This window comes from Hyla sarda, chromosome 13, assembly GCF_029499605.1.
Source record: "Hyla sarda isolate aHylSar1 chromosome 13, aHylSar1.hap1, whole genome shotgun sequence".
Classification (NCBI taxonomy): domain Eukaryota; kingdom Metazoa; phylum Chordata; class Amphibia; order Anura; family Hylidae; genus Hyla; species Hyla sarda.
The window spans coordinates 12,099,059-12,125,281 of record NC_079201.1 but is presented as its reverse complement, the minus strand read 5'-3'; the positions used below and the strand labels follow the sequence as shown (position 1 = coordinate 12,125,281).

At 43.2% G+C, this 26,223-nt stretch overlaps 1 long non-coding RNA gene across 2 annotated transcripts in view; it reads left to right on the top strand.

Annotated features, from left to right (window-relative positions):
• The window catches only part of LOC130297287 (uncharacterized), a 184,040-nt gene extending 161,282 nt beyond the window's left edge, over positions 1 to 22,758 (top strand). The window contains exon 5 of one of the 2 annotated variants that reach the window (XR_008849470.1): positions 22,612 to 22,758. This is a non-coding gene — a long non-coding RNA (uncharacterized LOC130297287). Of the gene's footprint in view, positions 1 to 15,656; positions 16,323 to 22,611 lie in introns of those variants that run through there. The other variant, XR_008849469.1, reaches the window with a different exon arrangement.
• Positions 22,759 to 26,223: the final 3,465 nt, after the last annotated feature.

Below are 26,223 nucleotides of genomic sequence, written 5' to 3'. Positions count from 1 at the left end.
ATTTATTCATTCATTTATTGATTTTTATTATATATACACTAATCAACTTAATAAACTATAGAGGCCCTTGGAAAATGTTAAAGGAAAAGGATTGGGCTGGAGCTTGCTAGTTACTGTGAATAGAGTCATATTGTCAGTAAAGGGGGTAGAGGGCTGGAGAAAAGCCAATTTCTGTCTAACTAAAGGACACTGCCTGAATAACTAAATAAATTATGGATCCTGCATTAGATGTTACAGCCAATAGATAGGTCAAGTAGAAGTGAACCTGAACAGATCACATTACTGTCTGAATGGAAACCGGTGTGAGGTTGTAGAGCGGTAAAACATCCGGCATTGTCAGGCCCTGTGCAGGATGAATTGTTTATGGAGAGTTTAAAGTGTCTTATTTGTATTTATTTTCTTTATTATCAGGGCCGCCATCAGGGGGGTACAGTCAGTACTCCAGTAAGGGGCCCGAGCTTCCTGGTGGCCCGGGCCCTCACTACTCCCCCCTGCAGCTGCCGCAGCACAGAAGCAGGGGACTGCTGTTTACACAGTGGTCTCCTGCTTTCATGGCCGGTTCAGGACGCATTAAACTATAAGCGCCTATAGTTCAATTTGGCACTTGGGCTCGGCTGATTGAGCAAAGAGCCATTGGCTCCTCGCCCTGTCAATCACTCACATGGCCCGCCCACATTATGCAGGCGCCGACAAGAGACCTGGGCTTCCGTCCTCTGCGCTCCGGCACTTGAAAGACTGGAGAAGAAGACAGAAGAGAAGGGGCCATGGACAGCGCTGGAGCCAGGTAAATATATATATATTTTTTCCCTATTGTTACCTAAGGGGCTACATATCCCTATCTAAGAGGGCTACATATTCCTACCTAAGGGGGCTAAATATTTCTACCTAAGGGGGCTACTTATTTCTACCTACATATTCATACCTAAGGGGGCTACAAATTTTTACCTAAGGGTATTACTGATTTCTACCTAAGAGGGGTAACTGATAACTACCTAAGGGGGGCTACTGATTTCTACCTAAGGGGGCTACTTATTCCTACCTAAGGGGGCTTCTGGCTAATGCTACCTAAGGGGGGCTACTGATTACTGCCTAAGGGGGCTTCTGGCTAATGCTACCTAAGGGGGGCTACTGATTACTGCCTAAGGGGGCTGCTGGCTATTACTACCTAAGGGGGCTACTTATTACTACCTAAGGGGGCTGCTGGTTATTACTACCTATGGGGGCTACTGATTACTACCTATGGGGACTACTGATTACCACCTAAGGGGTCTACTGCTATTAATACCTAAGGGGGCTGCTTCTAAACACCTACCTAAAGGGGGGGAGTACTACTGTATATGGGGGGGCTGCAACTATATACAGGGAGACCTACCTACAGGGAGTTACCCCTACTTATAGGGGGATACTACTGCATACAGGGAGTAACTATCTACAAGGGGCAGCTATCTACACGGGGACCTACCTACAGATGGTACCTCCCTACTCTGGACACCTGTGTAACGAGGGAAACTATGTGAAGGGACCTGTCTACTTTCTGGAGCGACCTAACTACCTAATGGATGGGGGATGGACCTAGTTACTCTTCCCCAACCCACTTATCTAGCCACTCTATTATTACTGTATGGAGCGTTATAGGTGCAGGAAAAGTGCGGAGCCTAAAATGTTTGTCTGGCAGGTTCTGTGGAGACGAGTGAAAGGAAGAAGTCGTCATGACGGTCTGGGCCGGAAGGAGAAGAAAAAGGAAAGTGAAAGATTCTGATCAGAGAAGACGTCACTTGATGCAACTGTATGTAATACCGTATATGGTCTGCAGAGCCTGTGTAGAACTGATATGTATCACTATATGGTCACTGTATGGGGAGAAAATTTCCTCAGTATACAGGATTTGTCTCAGTATACAAGATTTTTCTCAGTATACAGGATTTGGTCAGTGACCGTATGATGGTTATATGTATAGTGATAATATTTCTCCTTGTATACTGATATTATTGGTTTCAGTATACAAGATTTGGTCAGTAACAGTATGATGGTAATATGTATAGTGATATTATTCCTCCTTGTATACTGGTATTATTGGTAGTATTAGTTTCAGTATACAGGATTTGGTCAGTAACAGTGTGATGGTAATATGTATAGTGATAATATTCCTCCTTGCATACTGATATTATTGGTATTATTGGTCTCAGTATACAGGATTTGTCTCAGTATACAAGATTTGTCTCAATATACAGGATTTGGTCAGTAACCGTATGATGGTAATATGTATAGTGATAATATTCCTCCTTGTATACTGATATTATTGGTTTCAGTATACAGGATTTGGTCAGTAACAGTATGATGGTAATATGTATAGTGATAATATTCTTCCTTGTATACTGGTATTATTGGTCTCAGTATACAGGATTTGGTCAGTAACTGTATGATGGTAATATGTATGGTGATAATATCTCCTCTCTCTTCCCCATTTAACTAATGGGTTCTTGTTTTCCTGGTCCTGTGGTTTAAATTTTTTTTATTGATGATACGGAAGATAGCGGGCAGGAGGGGGGCATAGGTGGGGAGGAGTCTGGGGGGGGCAGGCCTTGCGCTGTGTAAGGGGCCCCAAAATTTCTGATGGCAGCCCTGTTTATTATCCTCCAACAAATAAAATAAAAATGTATTAATTAAAAGGGTACTCCGGAGGGGGGGACATTTTTTTTATAATATAATGCCTGTTATGAAGTTGTACAGATTTGTAAATAACTTCTATTTGAAAATCTTAATCCTTTCAATACTTATCAGCTGCTGTATGCTCCACGGAAAGTTGTGTAGTTCTTTCCAGTCTGACCACAGTGCTTTCTGCTGACACCTCTGTCCGTGTCAGGAACTGTTGGAGCTGGAGAGGCTGCTCTGGGTATTTGCTCCTACTCTGGACAGTTCCTGACATGGACAGAGGTGACAGCAGAGAGCACTGTGGTCAGACTGGAAAGAACTACACAACTTCCTGTGCAGCATACAGCAGCTGATAAGTACTGGAAGGATTAAGATTTTTAAATAGATGTAATTTACAAACCAGTTGATTTGCAAAAAAAAAAAGTAATTCCCTCCGGAGTACCCCTGTAAAGTGATGATTTTGATGATGATGATGATGATGATGATAATAATAATAACAATAATAATAGTGATAATTATGATAAAAATGTATTTATTTTTATTGTTACTGTTATTAGTTCCTATTATTTTAATTAGTTAGTATTATTTATTTTTATTGTTACTGTTATTATTATTATTATTATTGTTACTGTTATTATTAATTCCTATTATTTTAATTAGTTATTACTTTATAATTAGTTATTAATAATAATAATGAGTCTTATATTAAATATCAGTATTATTATTATGACTATTATTATTATTATCATATTAGTAATAGCTGAATATGGAAAGCATTATGTAAATCATTCACACACATACAGAAAAAATATGTTAGGTATGAATTAAACGACCTTAAATACACCTCCCTGTGTAATGATGTATTTGTCTATAGCGTTACCTACTTAGCATCGGTAGATACGGCTTATTGTTAAGTCTTGATGGAAAAGGTCGCACTCTGTGGCTAACACCGCTCCATCAGATTCTCTCCGCGCTCGCTTGTGCGTGATGTTAGAATCAGATGTAAGTGACATATATGTGTGAAGAGATTCCAAAGTGTAATGAAATGCATTGTCCACATCGTAAGGCACAATTGCACAATCCATAAATGTAGAAAGAAATGATCGCTCACCTTCCTCGTGGAGTATTTCGTCACGGACCCTCCGTGTAGGAAGAAGATCTCTAGATTCGGACGCTCAGAGACTAACAGCTGTTTTCGCACACAGCCGTGTGCTTCTTCCAGCCTTTGAGGCCGGAAGAAGCACACGGCTGTGTGCGAAAAAGGCTGTTACCCTCTGAGCACTCGCATCTAGAGATCTCCCTGCTAGATGCGGGCGCTCAGAGGCTAACAGCTGTTTTCGCCCACAGCCGTGTGCTTCTTCCGGCCTTTTTGAGGCCGGAAGAAGCACACGGCTGTGTGCGAAAGACGCTGTTACCCTCTGAGCACCCACATCTAGAGATCTCCCTGCTAGATGCGGGCGCTCAGAGGCTAACAGCTGTTTTCGCCTTTTCTTCCGGCCTTTAAGGCCGGAAGAAGCACACGGCTGTGGGCAAAAACTGCTCTTAGCTTCTGAGCGCCCGCATCTACCTGCTGCACGGAGGGCCCGTGACGAAATACTCTACGAGGACGATGAGTGCAAGCGATCATTTCTTTCTACATTTATGGATCACGATACTGCATTCTTTGTCGACTTAGCACCCCGTCAGTGGTATCATTTACTCCAGCTTTGGCCACTGAATAAGTCTGGGAACTGTTGCATGGCTTCATTATATATGGACTGCTTTATGTGATTGTGCTCTCTGTAGTTCGTTTTTCTTGCTATATTATTGCACTTTACACAATATTTCATGAAAAAATCAACAACAAAAAAATGTTGTTGCTTTGAAAATGCTTCCCATTTTTCTTTACATTGTTTTAGTTATTTTATGTATTCTCCTCAATCTTGTAATATTTCAGATATTCACTCAGACCTCCCCCCAGTTCTACTCAACAGAGCTTTGAATTCTATGGTGACCGCATTTAAGATAAATGGGTATTCTAGTGGGGAAAAAGGTTTTAAAAGTAAATCAGGGTGCATTAAAAATAAAAAAAGAAAGCATACTGACCTGCCCTGATCCCCTGCCAGTGCTGGTCAGACGAGTGGGCATCTCCTACAGGCAAAGTCTCCAAACTGTGGACCTACAGCTGCTGCAAAACTACAACTTCCAGTACATTTGGACAGCCAACAGCTGGGACACATGTTTCTTGTATGTCAAATAAAATTGTATTAGAGTCTAGGGATGTTCTGATTCCCTCATTCTTCGTAGACAAAGGATAAAACAAAAGTCCTATGAAAGTCTATGGGGCTTCCCATACATGTCCTAATTGTGTTACTCTCAGGCTGCGGAGATTGTCAGGGAGTTTTAAACATTCTGCCGCTGGACCAATGGCATGATGAAGTATGATTTAACTGTCTGGCAGGCAGGTGCAGAGAATAGTTAGTGCAGAGAGCATGGAGAGGGTACAGAGCAGGTGGGGAGAGAAGATTTATTACCGGCTGAGAGAAGAGTGAGAGGGGAAAAAAGACATCAGTGTGGTGGCAGGGAGAGGGCATGACAGCACTTCTGCACTTCTGATCACTGCTGGGGCTTTAGAAGCCTGGGAAAGCTGGGTGGCATGCAGTATGTGGGCCACCAAGCTTTCCCAAAGAGCTTCAACTTGCTGGAGATTAGGAAAGCTGGGTATGTAGCGGTATTTGTTTATCATTCTTTCTTTTCCTCTCCCACAAGGTTTGGGTAGGAAGACCAGGCAATGCTAGGTACTCAGCTGGTTGTTTTATATATCTGTAATAAATAGCATTTATTTATTTTAGACAGCAGTGAATTGATGTGATATTTATATACTGGTGGACACCATTCTAGAGATCATGTTGGGGGATGGGGTTTGCTCCTTACTCGTGTGTTGGTGTTTTACAAATAAAACTGAATAAAACACAAGAAAAAACGCTAAATAAATAAACTAAATCTCATAGAAACCTTCTCCTTCTGTGCATTATATCTCAGATTATGATGTTACTAAAATCGTAGCAGTTTATTACTTTTACGGTTTATCATTCATTTGCATAGAAATGTTGTCGTGCACCACAGCTGCTATATTCAAAGGGGTACTCCGTTGCTGAGCGTTTGGAACAAGCTGTTCCGATTGCTGGAGCTGGTACCGGTAGCTCATGACGTCATAGCACTACCCCTCATTACATCATGCCCTGCCCCCTCAATGCAAGTCTATGGGAGAGGGCGTGACTGCCGGTCGCTCGTGCTGTCATAGTCCTGCCCCCTCATAATGTCACACCCCGCCCCCTCAATGCAAGTCTATGGGAGGGGGCGTGACTGCCGGTAGCTCTTGATGTCATAGTCCTGCCCCCTCATGATTTCACACCCTGCCCCCTCAATGCAAGTCTATGGGAGGGGGCGTGACTGCCGGTAGCTCAGCCCCGCCCCCTCATGACTTCACACCCCGCCCCGTCGATGCAAGTCTATGGGAGGGGGCGTGACTGTCGGCAGCTCGTGACGTCATAGTCCTGCCCCCTCATGATGTCCCGCCCCGCCCCCTCAATCCAAATCTATGGGAGGGGGCGTGACTGCCGGCAGCTCGTGACGTCAGAGTCCTGCCCTCTCATGATGTCCCGCCCCGCCCTCTCAATCCAAGTCTATGGGAGGGGGTGTGACCGCCAGTAGCTCATGACTTCATAGTCCTGCCCCCTCATGATGTCACACCCCGTCCCCTCAATTCAAGTCTATGGGAGGGGGCGTGACTGCCATCACGCCCCCTCCCATAGACTTGCATTGAGGGGTGGGACGTGACATCATGAGGGGGGAAGGACTATAACGTCACAAGCTACCGGCGCCGACTCTAGCGTTCGGAACAGTTTGTTCCAGACGCTCAGCAGCGGAGTACCCCTTTAATACAGACGTCAAAGTGTATCTTTACAGAAACAATACCTGATGTTTCCAGTCCGATCACGTCCTCTTCTCCTTTAGGTGATATTTAACACTTTTCAGACGACCCCGGACTACAGATTTAACATTTGTCATGAAAACATTTCCTATGTGGGAAATTCTAATCCATTAAATTTTAAAGGCGCGCTCGGTGGCGGTCGCTGTAAATTCCCGGCTTTGCATCTTTTTGCAGTTTAAACTTAACGGTATTAATTTATCGCCCTCTGTCTGTAACAAACATCATTATCATATCGCTTGCTTGGATTATGCAAATCGGAAGCAGAGTAAGAAATTCCTCTTTGTGAAAGTCACCTTGATTTATACGTACGTTTTGGAATAACATAAACAAAAGTCATTTCATTGTTACCATAAAAAAACAAAAAAGAAGGGAAAAATGCCCTAGGAAAAAAAGTAACACTATGAAAGGAACGGAAGAAGCGGCACCAATGTGTTTGAAGGGAAGAGAGTGTAAGGGAGAGCGATGGGGGAGGTGAAGGCAGCAATCTCTGTAGCGCTCAATTCTACACAATGTATCTTGCCGCTTAGATATGCTATATGTCTTGTATTATTTTCAGCTGACAAACAATGACAAGAACACAAAGCGCGCCAATTTCAGCGTGACATTTCTTCCAAGGAAATATGAGGCTTCCAGGATAAGACTTATGCAACATTTGTTAACGGATACTATAAGGCATTTCTAGGAATTCCACTTTGAATTGCAGCGATACTGGCTCCCATCAAAGTCGGAGGCGGAACGTGAAGCTTATGGATCCCGATGCGAAATCTATGTGAATAAGCCTGAACGGCATTTCCGAGGGGCAAAGGTGTCTTTGGAAAATAAATAAAAAATAGATGCTATTTCCTAATCACAGAAGAAAAAAAACTGCCCTTAAAGGGGTACTCCACCCCTAGACATCTTATCCCCTATCTAAAGACCAGTGGCGGGACCCCCGTGATCTCCCTGCTGCACCCGGCGTTTGTTTAGAGCATCAGGTGCAGTGCCGGAGGCTCATGATGCCACGGTCATGCCTCGCTTGTGACATCACGGCCACGCCCCCTCAATGCAAGTCTATGGGAGGGGGCATGACTGCATTGAGGGGGCAAAAATACTATTGGAGTAAAAAAAGTATAGTAGAGCAACTTACTAATACTGCATAATGTAATTAGCCAGTATTATCCATAGCGCAGAGGTCTTTTATGTCAGATTTTGTAAGCTGTGACTTCACGTCACAGGATCTGAAAGCAGTCTGCTCCACCTCCTATCTGTCCGGGAGGAGACTAGCAATGTGAAGGGGAAGGTGGTATTACTGCTCATTAGCTTTATGACTCACTAGATAAGGCATCAATCCAATTTAAAGGAGCCAGCATAAGCACAAGGAACTTAGCGCACTTTTTGATCAATATATGTCCCCCATCCACCACGCGGAGGTGGCCTCATTTCGGATGGGACCCTTTTAAATTGATAGTGGATCCAGTATGTCACCCAGTCAAAGGCCATATGCCCAGCAGAGGTGAGTGAAATGAGTGTTAGGGTCCCATCCAAAATGAGGCCACCTCCGCATGGTGGATGGGGGACACGTTTTGATCAAAAAGTGCGCTAAGAGCCTCCATTTTTTGACCAAGAGTGCTACTGCAACCTTCTTTTTTGTATACTCTGTATTTGCCACAGCAGTGTGCTCCCGTGTATTAGGTAGTTGTGCTGGATATTTTTCTTTTTGCTAAGCACAAGGAACTGCTGGAAAAACAGAAAACTTTGAAAAGGCTGCAAAGTTTTCCGAGCACTTACACTGGCTCCTTTAGATTGGATTGTGGGTGAAACACAGCTGGATACAGTCAGTCTCCAAGACCTGACATTTATCTATATACTTATGTTGATGTTGCGCTCGCAGGGCAACATCCCCAGGTGTGTGCATATTTCATCCCTGACCTTCCCTATTACATGCTACAAAGATGCTGCAATAAGAAGTGCCTACCTGTCTTTCATCTTCAAGATAAGGCTGCATGAAGCCTTGTTCAGTCACAGTAGTTTTTGTCATAACGGGCTCCCTGCTGCCTTATCTAATGAGACAAAAAGCTCATGAGAAGTAATAACAACTTTACTTTTCACATCACTTGTCTGGTCCTGTGTTGACAGGAGGGGAGGAGGAGAAGGGACAGTTTAGACTGCTTTCAGAGTGTCACTTAACATTAAAGCTTATATTAGTAAGTTGCTTTATTATACCTTTTGACATCAAACATGGGTAGTATTGTTAGACAACCCCTTTAATTCAAAAGTGATTAATAAATGTTATAAAGGACATTACTTAATAACAACAATCATTAGGTTGGAAGGATTGCCCACCACATGGGTTGCTCCACCAAAAATCTCTTATGGATTGGCTGTCTAGGGCAGATAGGCAAGTAAGCAGGGAAAGTGGTTCTGGGTAAGAGGAGGGACTTTTCCCTGTCCAATGTGACTGCACAATTTTGCGAATAATGTTGCCCTTTTGCTGTGTTTTCAGCCTTTATTATATGTTTTAGCTAGAAATATTCGAGTTTTCGCTCTGTTCACCATAGTGTAATATTATTATTTAATATTATCTAAATATAAAAAAAAAAAATTACGCAAAATTATGTGCATCTGTACTCTACCTCTGGCCAGGCATGGTTTATATACACTCATCTAAAAGTTAAAGGGGTACTCTGCTGCTAGACATCTCACCCCCTATCACGATCACGGCCTCCGGCTCCATGCGTTCTGAACATTTTGGAGCACCGGCGTACCCCTTTAAAGAGGGGGGAAAAATTCAAGCAAAATGTATAAAGAAGATTGCACTTTTTTAGTTTTTTATAAATTTGGCACAAAAAGTTGCATGAGCAACAACAGTGGAAATAAAACAAACAAAAACAACAACAAAACACAAATGCTAAATCTCCTCCCATGTTTTTTTTTTTTTTGTCGTTCTATCACAATGTTTATTTCCCTACGATATATTTTTATCTTTGTCGCTTGCTTTTTGACGTGCCTTTAGTATGATTTCTTTTTTCCCGCATCACAATTCAGAGTAAACCGTCAGCGGAGATAAAAGTCCCTTAGACATCTTCAATGTATTTGTCAGTACGAGGGAGTACAATGATGGGTTCCCTAGAGATGTTCAGCTATACGGGGGGCTTAAAATGCTGCCACATCTGGATTCTGTTGCCTAAGGGGACGTAAAGTCTTCACTGCGAGAACAACAAGGGTCAGCGAACAGGTGTGATAGCTCCGATAGTGAAATAGTAATACAAAAATGATATAATATAATTATAATGTATTATACTTTGCAAAACGACAACTCCCAGCATGCCCGGACAGCCGTTGGCTGTCCGGGAATGCTGGGAGTTGTCGTTTTGCAACAGTTGGAGGCACACTGGTTGGGCCACACTGATCTAAATGATACTTCACGTCTGGATATCAGCTACAGCAGTTGCCTTTTACTGGTCCTAACTGTAGCTTCCAGTACTCGGATGCCCCCAGGACTTACATTCGGGCCACATTGTGTAACAACCAGACGGTAAAAAAGACAAGTATATGAAAGCATTTATAAATGCAAGCAGATAACGAATTACACCAAATGATGTACAGTCAGATGGCACTTAGGAATTGAAGCCGGGAAAAAAAAAACTGAATACAAAAACACATTTTCCCAGAATTTTTGCCTTTATGTATTCCGGAATACTGACCTGGCAGAAGACACTGCTGACTCTTAATGTTCCTAAAAAGAAAAAACCTTCATGAAAAGTCTAACAAACAACAAGAACATCCTAACCTACAAATTCCAGCAGCGAGTTTAGAGAGACGGCACCAAGGCCGGCTCTGCCAATAGGCAAAATAGGCAGCCGCCTAGAGCGCCCTCTTGATGGGGGCGCCGCTCTGACTACCATAAGAAGGTTAGACAGCCAGCATTCGAACCCCAGTAGTAAGGAGACTACATGAAGAGGAGGTTTGTTACAGTGTGTCACCCCAGTAGTAAGGAGATTACATGAGGAGGAGGTTTGTTACAGTGTGTCACCCCAGTTGTAAGGAGATTACATGAGGAGGAGGTTTGTTACAGTGTGTCACCCCAGTAGTAAGGAGATTACATGAGCAGGGGGTTTGTTACAGTGTGTCACCCCAGTAGTAAGGAGATTACATGAGGAGGAGGTTTTTTTACATTGTGTCACCCCAGTAGTAAGGAGATTACATGAGGAGCAGGTTTGTTACAGTGTGTCACCCCAGTAGTAAGGTGATTACATGAAGAGGAGGTTTGTTACAGTGTGTCTCCCCAGTAGTAAGGAGATTACATGAGGAGGATGTTTGTTACAGTGTGTCTCCCCAGTAGTAAAGTGATTACATAAGGAGGAGGTTTGTTACAGGGTGTCACCCCAGTAGTAAAGAGATTACACGAGGAGGTTTGTTACAGTGTGTCACCCCAGTAGTAAGGAGATTACATGAGGAGGAGGTTTCTTACAGTGTGTCACCCCAGTAGTAAGGAGATTACATGAGGAGGAGGTTTCTTACAGTGTGTCACCCCAGTAGTAAGGAGATTACATGAGGAGGAGGTTTCTTACAGTGTGTCACCCCAGTAGTAAGGTGATTACATGAGGTGGAGGTTTGTTACAGTGTGTCACCCCAGTAGTAAGGTAATTACATGAGGAGGAGGATTGTTACAGTGTATCACCCCAGTAGAAAGGAGATTACATGAGGAGGAGGTTTGTTACAGCGTGTCACCCAGGAGTAAGGAGATTACATGAGGAGGAGGTTTGTTACAGTGTGTCACCCCAGTAGTAAGGTGATTACATGAGGAGGGGGTTTGTTACAGTGTGTCTTCCCAGTAGTAAGGTGATTACATGAGGAGGGGGGTTTGTTACAGTGTGTCACCCCAGTCGTAATGAGATTACATGAGGAGGAGGTTTGTTACAGTGTGTCACCCCAGTAATAAGGAGATTACATGAGGAGGGGGTTTGTTACAGTGTGTCACTTCAGTTGTAATGAGATTACATGAGGAGGAGGTTTGTTACAGTGTGTCACCCCAGTAGTAAGGTGATTACATGTGGAGGAGTGTTACGGGCGGCTTCGGGACTCGCTGTGTGGGACGCGCCCACATGCGAATTCCGGGCGTTGCTATGGGCTACGCTCCAGCCGCTCATTCCGGCCATGAGCGCTCCTCTCCTCTTGTCTCCGGTGTCTCTGGGACTTGCTCTGCGGGACGCGCCCCGCATGCGAGTCCCGGGCATCTCCTTCCCCCACGCTGCCCCTGGCTCCTCTCTGTATGCGCATCGCCGGTGCACGCATCCCCATCCCGTAGGGTGCGTGCGCGCACTGGCACTATGTTATTTAAAGGGCCAGTGCGCTCTTAATTGGTCTGCTGCTGGGCGGACTTTATATAAGTCCTGTACCTCCCTATTCTTGTGCCGGATCTTTGTGCCTTGAGACTCTGAGAAAGCATTACTCGTGTTTTGCCTACCCTGTTCCTGACCTCCTTGCTAGTGACCTGACCGTGCTTCTTTGCTGCCTGCCTTCTGACCTTTGCTACTTCCTGACTAAGCCTATTACCTTCAGTGCCGAATTACATCTGGTTAACCTGTGTGGACGGATCGTGCCAGGGGTAGTGACTTGGGTGCTGCCTGCCACAGCAAGACCATCCCGCTTTGCGGCGGGCTCTGGTGAAAACCAGCGGCACCTTAGACTCCGCTCCCTGGTATGGTTAAGTCATTGCCCACATAGGCCAGCGGATCCCATCTTCTGCTTTCAGCCGCATTAAAAGGAGGTTTGTTACAGTGTGTCACCCCAGTAGTGAGGAGATTTGTTACAGTGCGTGTCCCCAGTAGTAAGGTGGGGCATGTCAAAGGGTGAGCAATGGGCGGAGTCAAGGGGGCGGCAAAAGTAACTTTTGCCTAGGGTGGCAAAAACCCTTGCACCGGCCCTGAAAACCACCCACCATAAAGAAAAAAAACTAAACCCCATAACACAGGTCACATAACACAGGCTGACGAAAATGAACTTCTGGGGAAAAGAAAGACAATGAAATTCAATAACGAACACCAAACACAGGTAAGGGAAGTATATTAGTAACTAGACTGACCTTGCTGTCCCCGTCTCACATTCAAAGAACCAAAAATCCAAGAATACCCCTTTAATAGGTCCTAAGTCAGATGTCTGACATAGAGTTAACAATATAATCTGGACTCCATTCAGCCATGACTAGAGAGCACTTAGGAGCTTAGTGACGACTACTGAAACAATACAAAATGACAATTCGTAAAAGGTTAAGAATCAATTGAGCCTAAGCCTCCGGTTTTAATTGCAACTTGATCCCAGATTATTATCCCTTTGTTCCTTTAAAGAGGCTTTTTTTTATTATGATTCTGAAGACTTAAAATAGCATTATTTTTTTACAATAAGGTTCATCATTTGGGTTAGGGAGGGCGTCTATTTTAATTCTTGCTTGTCCATTAACACATGTTTCGATTCGCTTTGGGACAGAACAGAAGGAATGGAAATCAGCTTAGTGCCCAGAGTTTTCCTTTAGAATGACTTGAACTCTCCGCGGCTAAACCGCTATAAGCCCAAATTGTACTCATTAGTAACCCGGAGCCGGCGGGTCCCACCAGTCCAAGACAGCCGAGCTAAATATAAATGAGCAGCCGTTCGTATATCCCCCCCCCCCCCCTTTTAGTGTTCATAATTGTAGGGAAATAAACATTACTTTAAAATTCCCCGGCGGATGTCTACACAATGCCGAGGTGCAGGCAGTTCCGCGCGGCTCCGGAACGGTGTTAATTTATGGAATGTAGATTCGGCAGAATGTGAATAAAGGCGTTATACTTGTGAAAGATTAACGTGACGCCATCACTTAATATTACTTGGTGAGTAATTGAAAGTTTATTTATTGCGTATTTACTTTTTAAAACAAAAAATCTATATATTTTCCCCAGTAAATTCCAAGCAGCAGCTACTGGGAGAATTAGGGGCACATGACAGCTGTTATATGGATATATATAGGAGACAATTATTTTTGCCAACAGCAGAAAATAAAATATTAACAGCGAGACTATTGTAAAATGCAAATTATATTAATGCGTTCTGCTCATTAATGCTCAGGCTGGGATCAGTCTTTTATATCTTCGGGTTATTCCTTGAGTGGAAATAAACCGGTTACATAGGGTTACCGTGCCTCCAAGCAAGGACGCCATATGGATATATCGGAAAAGGTGTGGGAGTATTGTAAGTAATAACTATGTTATATGTTTAAATGTTGGGGTTTTACAAATTTCTTGCTTTTTCTTTAATGTTCTCTGTCATTTCAAACAATTTCCCTCAAACAATTTCCATAATATACGTGATCTCTAACATATTTGCAATTCACTTAATCTACTTCAAATTAGTCTCCATTGCCTGCAACCTGCTGTTCTCTGCCTGTTGTTAGGTGAAATCTGCCTCTAGTAACAGAGACAGCAAGGAAGGGGTGGGGCTGAACATGTGCTCTGTAAGGGAGACAGAGAGAGTAAGACTGACACTGAATTTCTGGAAAATCAAGGCTTCCCTTATATCATAGCAGAAGCTCAGTGATTAGGGTAATACTTTTCTTGCTACGCTGTTATCTCAGGAGCAACAGCAGCAGGAGTTCAGTGCTTAGTGTAAGCCCTTCCTTGCTGTTCTGCTGCTGTTTCTTTTATCTCTGCTTGCTTAGCACCTTGCAAAGTCAGTGGATAAGTGTGCAGTGTAAATTTTACCCTAGCATAGCAGCTGTCTGTCCAGTCCAGTGCACTTTGCCTTGCAACTAAAGGAGGGAGTAACTGTGTGTGTACTTCTGGCAAACAGTCCAGCTTTGGTCCTCCTGCCCCCTGAAATGTATAGATTGAGAAATAGCTGTAAACCATGGAGAGAGCTTTCAGGGAGTAAATGACAGCATTGACAGCACTAAAATCCCATTGTCACCAATTTGTAGGGTTAGTATAATCAATCCAGGCAGGTTTTTACAAAATCATTTGAAACAATAGGAAAGATTTTAGGTTATAAGGACATACGGTAATTGTTCAGTAAAATGTCGCTCATGACCAAAAACTAAATTGGTTGTTGCTTTTGTCTTCTTTGGGACATAGATGATGCTGCAGTCATACAGGATAATGTTCTGGATGGTATGGGGACCCCTAGTGTTTTTTTTTTGTTTTGTTTTTTATAAGCCATGATTTCTATAAACGTGATAGATTTTCAGTCCACCATTATTTATGCAGATTCCCTATTTTCTTTAAGAAGACCACTTTTCCATGGTAATTTGTGTGGTCTTCTCCAAGATGTTTCACTGTATCTGTAGATAAATTGCTCTTAACAATAGAAACACGGCACTGCTGTATCTTTTAACTCAATTGGCATCCCAGTGCATTTCCTGATGTTGCAACAAACGTTCAGGGTGCTTCCACCTCAAACAAAAGGTATAAGAACCGAATACAATGAATCCAAGAAGAAACAAAGTGATGGAGCACTCATCATTCGTTGTCTTGAAAGCAAGGCTTCTTCACGAAATCACTTCATCTCAGGTACGGCGCAGGGGAGACAGACAGGTGTGGGGGTGGCACACCCCAACCCCCCACACCTGTCTGTCTCCCCTGCGCTGTACCTGAGAGGAAGTGATTTAATAGCCTTGCTTTCAAGACAACGTGTGGTGAGTTCTCCGTCACTTCTTCGTTTACGGATTCACCGTATCGATAGATACGTGATCAACAAATCTTCTTACAACTGCAAGCGTACCAGTAAGGCTTTATCATCTCAGAAAGCTCTGGTTTAAAAGAAGCCTTAGATGAAACGTTACAGAGCTTTCTTCACACTAATATTATTTTAAAGTCTTCTCGGCTTAAGAGCCGCGCAGCGTGAATTTTATTTTTCCTCTTCCCTCTTCACTTTGAATGATAAACTGACTTTAATTGTCAACTCGCTGAAGTTGTCGGATGTGAGTTCTGGTGCATCGGGTAGGGTGCACCGCGAAGAAGGTCTCTTTTAACAATTTCTATACTGTATATTTTTTTTTTATACTGTATATATATTTACTTAGGAAAAACAAAGCTTGCAAGAGCACAACACGCAGCGGAAAGTCAATAACGGAGTTGTTTTCAAGCTAGAAGAGCAACCGCTGTTGCTTTGTGTGAACCTCACAGTGTGAAGATGACATCTCCGCCGACTCTGTCGTCCATATATGTATCTTAGATACTGCTAAAATCTTCCTAATTGTCAGGAAATTGCGGCGCTCTTCTAAGTTGCTGTCGCTGTGATAGTACATCAAACGGTTGTTCTTTATGTCTGGCCTGTCAAAAAGCAGCAGGAGCTAATATTTCACTCATATCTCTCTTCGCCTGTGTTCTCACTCTTGTTACGGGGAATAAAGAACCCCCCGACGGAACGTAATTATTGCAAAGACAAGGGAAAATTTTGTCATTTAGTGAGATCTTCTCAGGGTCCCGAAATCTCTACCACAGGTACAATGCCGAGTCTCGCAGACCGTTTGTATTCCGTCTATCGTCTTACCACCCTCGTGCAACATTGTCCAGTTGTTTTGGCGCATGGATGACATCAAGAAGAAAGATTTATGTCTGAAGAAAAAGAAACCCTCTTCTGCTGGAAATTGATACTGGAAATTGTAAAGCTTCATAGAATCCCGGCTTAAAGTGGAAACGTCGCTTTTATGTTGTAGACAAGTCATTTAAGAGATTAAACTCTTCAATTAAACACATTGGTTGGCTGGTGTGGCTGGATAGATAATTGAATGGTTATGGCAAAAATACTCACATGGCTCATAGGAAATTGTTAACCAATTAATTAACATTAATTGAATTTTCAAACTGGAGCCCCCGAGGGGTTAATCATTCCGAAATAATCGTTTTCATACTAAAGACATCAAGATTAATTTGTACCGGCAGTCGGTATCTGTCATATGGGTCAAATATCTTGATTCATTTATGTCTATACTGATATTAGATTCTTGTCTGCAGGAGAATATGGTAGTCAGACATTGCTCCTGTCATGTTGGGCAGGGATACATGCTGTCCTTAGCCTCTTTCCCTGCCTACTTGACAATCTGTCCTAAGCGACATATCCCCAACTGGACATCGGTCCCTATACTGGATAAGTGCAGGGCGTACGAATCTCAAAATAAGAAAGCAAAACACAGTACAGAGGTCAGGATATAGTTTGGCACACAAAGGGTTAACCAAAGAAACAAACCAGGGAGCACAAAGCAGGTAACAGCAAACTGACAAACGAAGCAAAATCGGGCAAGCCAGCTAACAACCAAGATAGTAGCAAGCTACAAAATCGTCAGGCAGAGAGTAGTCAATTCACTGAGCCAAAATAGAAAAAGGTACACAGGTTTCAAAGATACAAACCCAGACATAAGAAATAAACCTTTTATCAAACTACTGACTTAGATTTAGAAACCCCATCCCAAGAAGGTGTAGACAGTGAATACTATTAGATTGTCTCCGCCTTTAAGATTGTCTACACAGGCGAAGGTTCCTTTTGGTGCCCCCCACCCCCCCATCACTGAAAGCACCCCCAGAATATTGTGTATCCCCTTCCCACCGGCAGGAGGTGGGGAGGGGTTCCCCCTACGATCCTCCACAGCAGCCTCCAAAAATTTATAGTGGCCGCGTGCCTGGCCCACACCAGAAGACCGGAACTTCTCTGCATCCTGAAGAGAGCATTCAGGATGCAGGGAAGTCCCGGTCAGAACCGGGGGCTGCGATCATAATCCCCTGCTAGTGGCTGGGGATTCAGATTTTTCCGCCGCCAGCGCCCTAGGGTGAGTATTTGGGCCCCATTCCAGTTGTCAGTCCCCCTGCAATCAGGCACTTATCCCCAATCCTGTGCATGTGGGATACGTTTTATTTACCTGGAGTACCCCTTTAATACATAATTTTAATGGTTCTAAAGGAAAAAAATTGGGTTTAAACAAAATAAATAATTAACCCATGGCTGTTTGGTTCACACAATACATGCTAATACAAACTAAAATTGAGGGAGCTTTGTCAGTTTCAGTCATTCTAATATCACAAAAAAAAAAAAGAGCAACAAAAGCTCACACAGATTTCTAATCAGAATATTCAGAACTTTGATGCCGACATGTGCTGTCTGGCAGCGCCTATTAAAAGACAAACCTGCCTCTTTTGTCACATTTAAACATCTGCATCATTTTTCTCTTGTGATGATGGCAAATAAGGATAAATACAGGGTGAGGGAAAACAGCGTTTGTGCAGCTGATATTGTCTGTGTCCGTATAAATGACTTTCTGGGCAGAGATACTCGCGATGAAAACGTTTGTATAAAGAGCCAACAAAAAAAAAAATCTCCTAGCTCAGCAGAACCGGGAAAAAAGAAAACGCACAAAGGAGCAAAAATTTTAAAAATAAAAAGAATAAAAAATATATATATATAAATATTATCAGTTGTATACAAATTCGTTTTTATGCTGCAAAGGACGTTTTGCTTGTCCTCATCCGCCAAGGAACCAAATTATGGAGGAAGAATGAGTTTGTGTGCTGCCAAATAATCCCTCCCCGTGGCGCTGTATTATGGAGATAGTCTAATGCAGTGGTGACCAATGAATAAACTGTAAAAAAAAAAAAAAAAAAAAAAACGGAATATTGGTGGGCCTTGAGGGTTGGGGACCACTTTTTGGCCCCAACCCAGTCCTCAAGGCCCACCAACATTTATGTTTTTTCAGTTCACCAATTGGAGTAGAACAGGGAAAAATGTTGAAGCTGGAACGTTGGTGGGACTTGAGTACTGGGTTCAGTACCACTGAGTGGTCCCCAACCGTGTCCCCTAGGCCCACTAACATAATTTTTTTTTTAATTTTTCAGTTACTCCAAAAAATCCTGGACGTTGGTGGGGCTTGAGAACTGGGTTACGGACCAGTGGAAAATACTTCTGTACTATGGAAGTATGAAGTATGGCCCACAGAATAATCCGTTAGTATGTGTGCCGCCAATTGATCCCTCCATGTGGCACCGTATGATGAAAATAGAGAAACTAGGGGGAAAAAAACTGAATATTGGTGGGCCTTAAAGGGGTACTCCGCTGCTCAGTGTTTGGAACAAACTGTTCCGAACGGTGGAGCTGGTGTCGGGAGCTCGTGACATCATAGCCCTGCCCATTATGAAATCACGTCCCACCCCCTCAATGCAAGTCTATGGGAGGGGGCGTGACAGCCTTCACGCCCCCTCCAATAAACTTGCATTGAGGGGGCGGGGTGTGATGTCATGAGGGGGCGGGTCTATGATGTCACGAGCTCCCCACAGCGGATCCAGTGTTCGGAACAGTTTGTTCCAAACGCTGAGCAGCGGAGTACCCCTTTAAGGACTGGGTTGAGGATCACTAAGTGGTCCCAACCCAGTCATTAAGGCCCACCAACATTCATTATTTTTCAGTTACTCCATTGGAATAGAACAAGGAAAAATTAGAAGAAGCCTCAATGTTGTTGGGCTTTGAGGAATGGCTTGGGGACTACTGAGTGGTCCCCAACCCATTCCTTACGGAACCAACAATTTTTTTTTTTTTTTCAATTGCTCCATTGGAATAGAACAGGAATAAATAAAATTCCTGGAGTGTTGGTAGCCTTGAGAACTGGGTTAAGGTCTAATGGAACATACTTCTGTATTATAGACATATGGAGGTACAGTGTTGCCCACAGACTTCAATGGGTGCTATATTACGACCTAGAGCTTGTATGGAGCCATATAAACTGCCTATGTCCCCATTCAAATCACCCTTCGTGGCTCTGTTGCGGGTAGTAGTCTAGGCTTTAAACATTAACATTCATGAAACAGACCAAATATAGTCACCAATAAACCATCATTTATGAACTGTGCCATGGGTAGGCTGTGGTATGCATTAGAAATAACTTTTTGAGGGAACCTTACAACAGGGTGTGAAAGGGGCCAATCAGAAAATCTGATCTTGTTGCTCATTGTAACCAATCAGAGGTAAGTTTATAGATAAGTATGAGTAAGGATGTGTCTTACTCCCGAAACACGTCACTTCCTGTCTGCCTTTCCTACATATGATGTGTGACCGCTGGGACATTACTATCCACGTGAAGGTACTGAGGGATTGATTGGGGTGTTGTGGGGGCACATGAGTGCACATTGCGATCTACGTGAGTGTGGGGTGCAGTATTAGTGAACACAAAGGGGGAGAGTTGGGGGCCGAATTGCTGAATCGGTGTACATTGTTATCCACGGGGGGGATTGGGGCATGGAGTAGAATTAGTGCACACAGTACACATTGCTTGCTGGGGGAAGGGGGCTAGGGGGACTAAGGAGGTTGCTTTGGGGTTCTACGGGTCCTATCTTCAGGGGCAAACACTACATACTGGAGGGGGGGGGGGTTGTGCCCCAAGAAATAGGTTGGAAAAAACACTGTTCTATACAGTTCAGCTCCGGTATTTTTTTACATACAAGTACAGAATTGTTGTGTTTTTACCTATGAAACTAAATTCTGACAGGATAAACTTTTTTTTTTTTTTTTCAAAGGCAATTAGGTGTAATTTCTTCCTGCAGATTTCCCCATTAAGCACCTTAATAACACATTAATATGCATGCAGGTGAGCCGCCTCATCGGAATAAATGTTTATTTAATTCTACTCGTTATGTATATTTAAAACTTAAGAGACGGGATTAGATCAAAACTTCATGGCTGTAAGTGATCAGCCCATTACCCGTGACCTTGGGCAGCAGCCAAAATGTAATCCGGCCTGTGCTAAAAGAGGGGAAAACGCTCAATGTGAACAGTTTATATCTGGATTTTGACACAGGTGGGAATACAAAGAAGTGCCGGCAGTATAGAAGAACAAATCACCCCGGATTTGTTTAGATTTCGATTCAGCAATTCAGATTTGGAAGTGTCTGGATTGCCCTGTGATTGCCCATGCAATGTATGTACAGAAGCGGGGACTCCTATCAAAGGTAGGAGTCCTTGCTCCTGTACAATATACTGAGTGGCAGTACATTGGCTGGGCGGGCAGCAGAGCACCCTACTGGCAAATGTTGCATAAGCTGAGGTGCAAACAACATTGCTGCTTTCCTCCAGGCTACTGTGTGTACAGGAGCAGGGACTCCTGTTAAAGGCAGGTGTCTCCGCTCCTGTACAATATACTGAGGGTCAGTACACATTTGCTTGGCGGGCAGCACAGCACTCAACCTAGTGTCAGCTGCGGTGCATACAACATTGCTGCTTGCCTCTGGGCCACCCAGTGTCCAGGAACAGGGACTCCTGTCTTTGATAGGACTCTCTTCTCATGTGTAATTGAATCATCGGAAATGTATAAAAAAAAATAAATAAAAAAGTTCTGATTCTAATAAAACCTGATTTTTTTTGTGAAATTTGGTCCAAGATAATTTCTTACCAAGTCAAATTGCGCATCTCTTGCTAGCAGTAAACACGTTTAAAGGGGTACACCTCCCCTAGACATCTTATCCCCAATCCAAAATCCCCAGCGGTGGGACCCCCGCAATCTCAGCTGCAGAACCCCAGACATCCAGTGCACAGAGTAAACTTCGCTCCATGCCGGATTACTGACAATGCGGGGCGGAGGCGTGTGACGTCATGGTCATGCACCGCTCATGACGTCACGGCCATGCCCCCTCAATGCAAGTCTATGGAAGGGGGCGTTACGCCCCCTCCCATAGACTTGCATTAAGGGGGCGTGACCGTGACGTCATGGGCGGGGCACAGCCATGACACTTTTAGTAAATAGGAAGGTCTCACACATAACATTGGGTAATATTCAAAACCCTTCACATCCCAAATTTCGTATTTCGCCCCAAAATTTTGGCACAAAATTTTTTTACATGAGAATTTGTTTATTTTATTTTATTTTTTTGTTTGTTTTCTTTTAGTTTATTGGGAAAAGGTGTTATTTAATCAATTATTGAAAAATAAATAATTATTATTGTAAAATGTTATTAAAAAATATATATTTTTTTTCTTTTTTTCATGGTCACTGCTCCAGAATTCACATTTAAAGGGGTTATCCAGGAAAAAACTTTTTTTAATATATCAACTGGTACCAGAAAGCTAAACAGATTTGTAAATTACTTCTATTAAAAAATCTTAATCCTTTCAGTACTTATGAGCTTCTGAAGTTGAGTTGTTCTTTTCTGTCTAAGTGCTCTCTGATGACACGTGTCTCGGGAACCGCCCAGTTTAGAAGCAAATCCCCATAGCAAACCTCTTCTAAACTGGGCGTTTCCCGGGACATGTGTCATCAGAGAGCACTTAGACAGAAAAGAACAACCTTAACTTCAGAAGTTCATAAGTACTGAAAGGATTAAGATTTTTTAATAGGAGTAATTTACAAATCTGTTTAACTTTCTGGAGCCAGTTGATATATAAAAAAAGTTTTTTCCTGGAATACCCCTTTAAGCCCAAGAAATGTTTTATTTATACAGTCATCGCTTGTCTGGGCACTAGTAATCATGGAATTTTATATGAAATGCTTCCGCCAGAATTTTCCAGGATGTAAAATTTAGTGGCAAAATTGTCAATTTGGCGCCGACATTGAGAATTTTGGCGCAAAAAAATCCAATATGGCGGCCACAACAAAAATGGCGCCAAATTTCACAATTTTTGGCGCAAAAAATAACTAAAGTGGCATGAAAATGAACTTTCACATATTTTCATATTTTCAAAGCAGCCCAAGAGACCTTTAAAAAAGTGAGGATTAACATTAATATCGCTGTAACAGAAATTAATATTAAAATTTATTTTTGAATATCTCCCCCTAAATCTTTACAGTGTAATAGCACAAATACATGAACCAATTTGCTGGATGATGGATTTTTCCCTTGTTTTGAATGGAATGTATCTTTAAATATGTATCGTGTCTCCTCTTCCAAGGAATTCTATCAAAACAACATATTGCCGATTGGAATATTCATCTAATATTCATGACAAAGCTGCCGCTAATGGATCCATCTTAATTATATTGCTTTTCTTTTTTTTGTTTCTCCTAGAATCTTCCTAGAAAATATAACCTTTTTTTTTTCACTCCAAAAATGGATACAGTCGACATCGGACTCAATCCAAGAGCAGTATATGGCGCCATCACCCGTTACAATTATGGATTTACCCCCCTACTCTATAAGTCTTTGTAACAATCCAGAAGTCAACAAAGTCATTTGCTCGGTTTGTTACAGGCAATAGTATAGACAGTAGAATGCGTGATTGTCCAAGCAAAGTATTTACAGGTGCAGGGACTCCTGTCTTTGACAGGAGTCCCTGCTTTTGTACAGTACACTGAGTGGCAGTACACATTCGCTGGGCGGGCAGGAGAGCACCCAGCTGGCTAATGTAGCGTAAGCATGGGCAATCATAGGGCAATCTGGGAACTTTCAAATGTGAATCTGAAAAAAATGTGACTCATTGAATCGAAGCTGGAGCTCAAAGACACGCCTCCTGAGCCAGCAGATGATGGTGCGCTGTCTCAGGAGAGAGCGAAGAGCTGGGTAGTGACTGAAACAAAACCACACTGACAATAGAGGAATACACAATTTCCTCTAAGGAAAGAGGGGGAGCCAGAAAGCTGCTGAGACAACACCACACTGACAATAAGAGGACTACACAACTTCCTGTCAGGAGACAAAAAGAGCCATAAGCAGCTGAGACAACACCACTCTGACAGTGAGAGGACTACACAACTTCATGAATCATGCTGAAGCCAGGGCAGTTTTTGATAACACTATATTAGTGAGTAATATATCTTGTGGTGACAGCCTCCTTTAAATATTAATGTCTGATGCCAGAATATTCCTTTAAATTCATACTTTATAAAATGGCACCCCAAAACGCTACTCTTTTGTGTTACCAAACCAACCACAGATTATTTAAAGGGGTACTCCACCCCTAGACATCTTATCCCATAGAAAGGGGATATAATGGTCGTGGGGGTCTCGCTGCTGGGGACCCCTGCAATCTCCCTACTGCACCTGGGATTCGTTTAGAGCGTCGGGGGCAGTGCCAGGGGCTATTGATGTCACGGCCACGCCCCCTCAATGCAAGTCTATGGGAAGGTGCATGACACCCGTCACGCCCCCTCCCATAGACTTGCATTGAGGGGGCATGGCCGTGACGTCACGAGCGGGGCGTGTCCATGACATCACAAGCCTCCGCCCCGCATCGCCAGTCCTCTGGCACGGAACAAAGTTCGCTTTGTGCACCGGATGTCTGGGGTGCTGCAGCCAAGATTGTGCGGGTCCCCAGCAGCAGAACTACCGTGATCAGACATCTTATCCCCTATCCTCTAAATTGGAGATAACATGTCTAGGGTGGTGGAGTACCCCTTTAAAGGGGTACTCCGGTTGAAAACTTTTTTTTTTTTTTTAAATCAACTGGTGCCAGAAAGTTAAACAGATTTGTAAATGACTTCTATTAAAAAAATCTTAATCCTTACAGTACTTATTAGCTGCTGAATGCTACAGAAGAAATGTTTTTCTTTTTGGAACACAGCGCTCTCTGCGGAATCATGAGCACATTGCTCTCTGCTGACATCTCTGTCCATTTTAGGAACTGTCCAGAGCAGCATAAGTTTGCTATGGGGATTTTCTCCTACTCTGCACAGTTCCTAAAATGGACAGAGATGTCAGCAGAGACACTGTATTCGTGATGTCAGCAGAGTGCACTGTGCTCATGATGTCAGCAGAGAGCACTGTGCTCATGATGTCAGCAGAGAGCTCTATGTTCCAAAAAGAAAATAATTTCTTCTGTAGTATTCAGCAGCTAATAAGTAGTGGAAGGATTAAGATTTTTTAATAGAAGTAATTTACAATCTGTTTAACTTTCTGGCACCAGTTGATAGAAAAAAAAAATTTCCACTGGAGTAGCCCTTTAAGGATACGACCGGAGTCTTGTGAGGCTGATGGGAATAAGAGTAAAAAGATTTCTATTCTAAATCATCTCTTCATTAGTCATAAGAAGTGACGTAGAATCTATCTGCCTCGTGTACGATCTACAGTGAATCAGACTAAGGCTGGGTTCACACTACGTTTTCTCCCATACGGGAGCGCATACAGCAGGGGGGAGCTAAAACCTCGAGCTCCCGTATGTCACCGTATGCGCTCCCGTATGTCATTCATTTCAATGAGCCGGCCGGAGTGAAACGTTCGGTCCGGTCGGCTCATTTTTGCGCCGTATGCGCTTTTACAACCGGACCTAAAACTGTGGTCAACCACGGTTTTAGGTCCGGTTGTAAAAGCGCAAAAATGAGCCGACCGGACCGAACGTTTCACTCCGGCCGGCTCATTGAAATGAATGACATACGGGAGCGCATACGGTAGCATACGGGAGCGCGAGGTTTTAGCTCCCCCCTGCCCTATGCGCTCCCGTATGGGAGAAAACGTAGTGTGAACCCACCCTTATTTGCATTTTGAAGAATCAATGGAGAATTTGCGCCCAATCACTCATCTGTAATCTCCTTTTTAAAATTATGTTGGTAAGTGCCCCATTACTATTTTACCGCCACAATTTTTGTAAAACTGCACAGATTTTGCAAAAATATCACGTTCTTTCCCATGGTTTTACAAATATTTTATGAAAAATGGCGACAGCACACAACATGTCAATTATTCCTCTGTTACTGTTCCGTAGAACCATTGGAAGTAAAGCCCCTTATACATCACATTTATGTCTTAGTCTTGGATATATTTATTAATATGAAAAAAATCACCACTAGAGTTTTTTTTTTTTTGACTGAACATGACAAGTTTTTGTTACTTTAAAGGGGTTATCCACCATAAGGTGATTTGTGATTTCAGTACTTACCTTCCAGGCAGTGATGGACATGTTTAGGAAGAATTTGTGCTTGTCTTGGCCTAAATGGCTGTGTTGTCCTCTATAACGCAGCTGCTTTCTTTTTGTGAAATGGCTATTTCCTGTTGGAGTTCCTTCCCTCCAACTACATGTCCCAAGATCCCTTGTTTGTAAGTATGAGGTCACTTTTCTTCCTCCCACACATTAGCCACCCAACCCATTGCAGCAAAGCTAGGCTCCCTTCCATGCTGTGCTTAAAACTACAATTCCCTTCAGCCCTGTGGAGAATGATCTCCCTCCCACCTAGCGGTCGCTCCACCCACTGAAGCACAGACAGGCTCCCTCAGAACACCTAACTAGTGATGTAATGTCTCGGGCCGCACTGCAACCTGGGAAAAGCTGAGACAACACTAATTTTGTATGCTGCAAAAATGATCATTCGGGCAAAGATCACATAAGAATTGCGATCAAACACAGGTACAGGCACTATGTTATGAACTACACTAACTTTAAAACCCCCTGTAGCATAGTCAAATAAAAGAAAATATTGGAATACCCCTTTAAACTCTCCCACAACCTTCTACAGTCTCCCATTCTCCCTCTACAGTCAAATACCCCTTACATTCAGGATCTACTCTCACAAATGATTGAAAGGCAACATTTGACTTTGTTTTGCAATAGACTTGCATTGAGGGGACATGGCTGTGACATCATGAGCCTCCGCCCTGCATCACCAGTCATCCGGTATGGAGCGAAGTTCGCTCCATGCACCGGATGTCTGTGGTGCCGCAACTGAGATCAGCGGTGGTCCCGCCACAGGG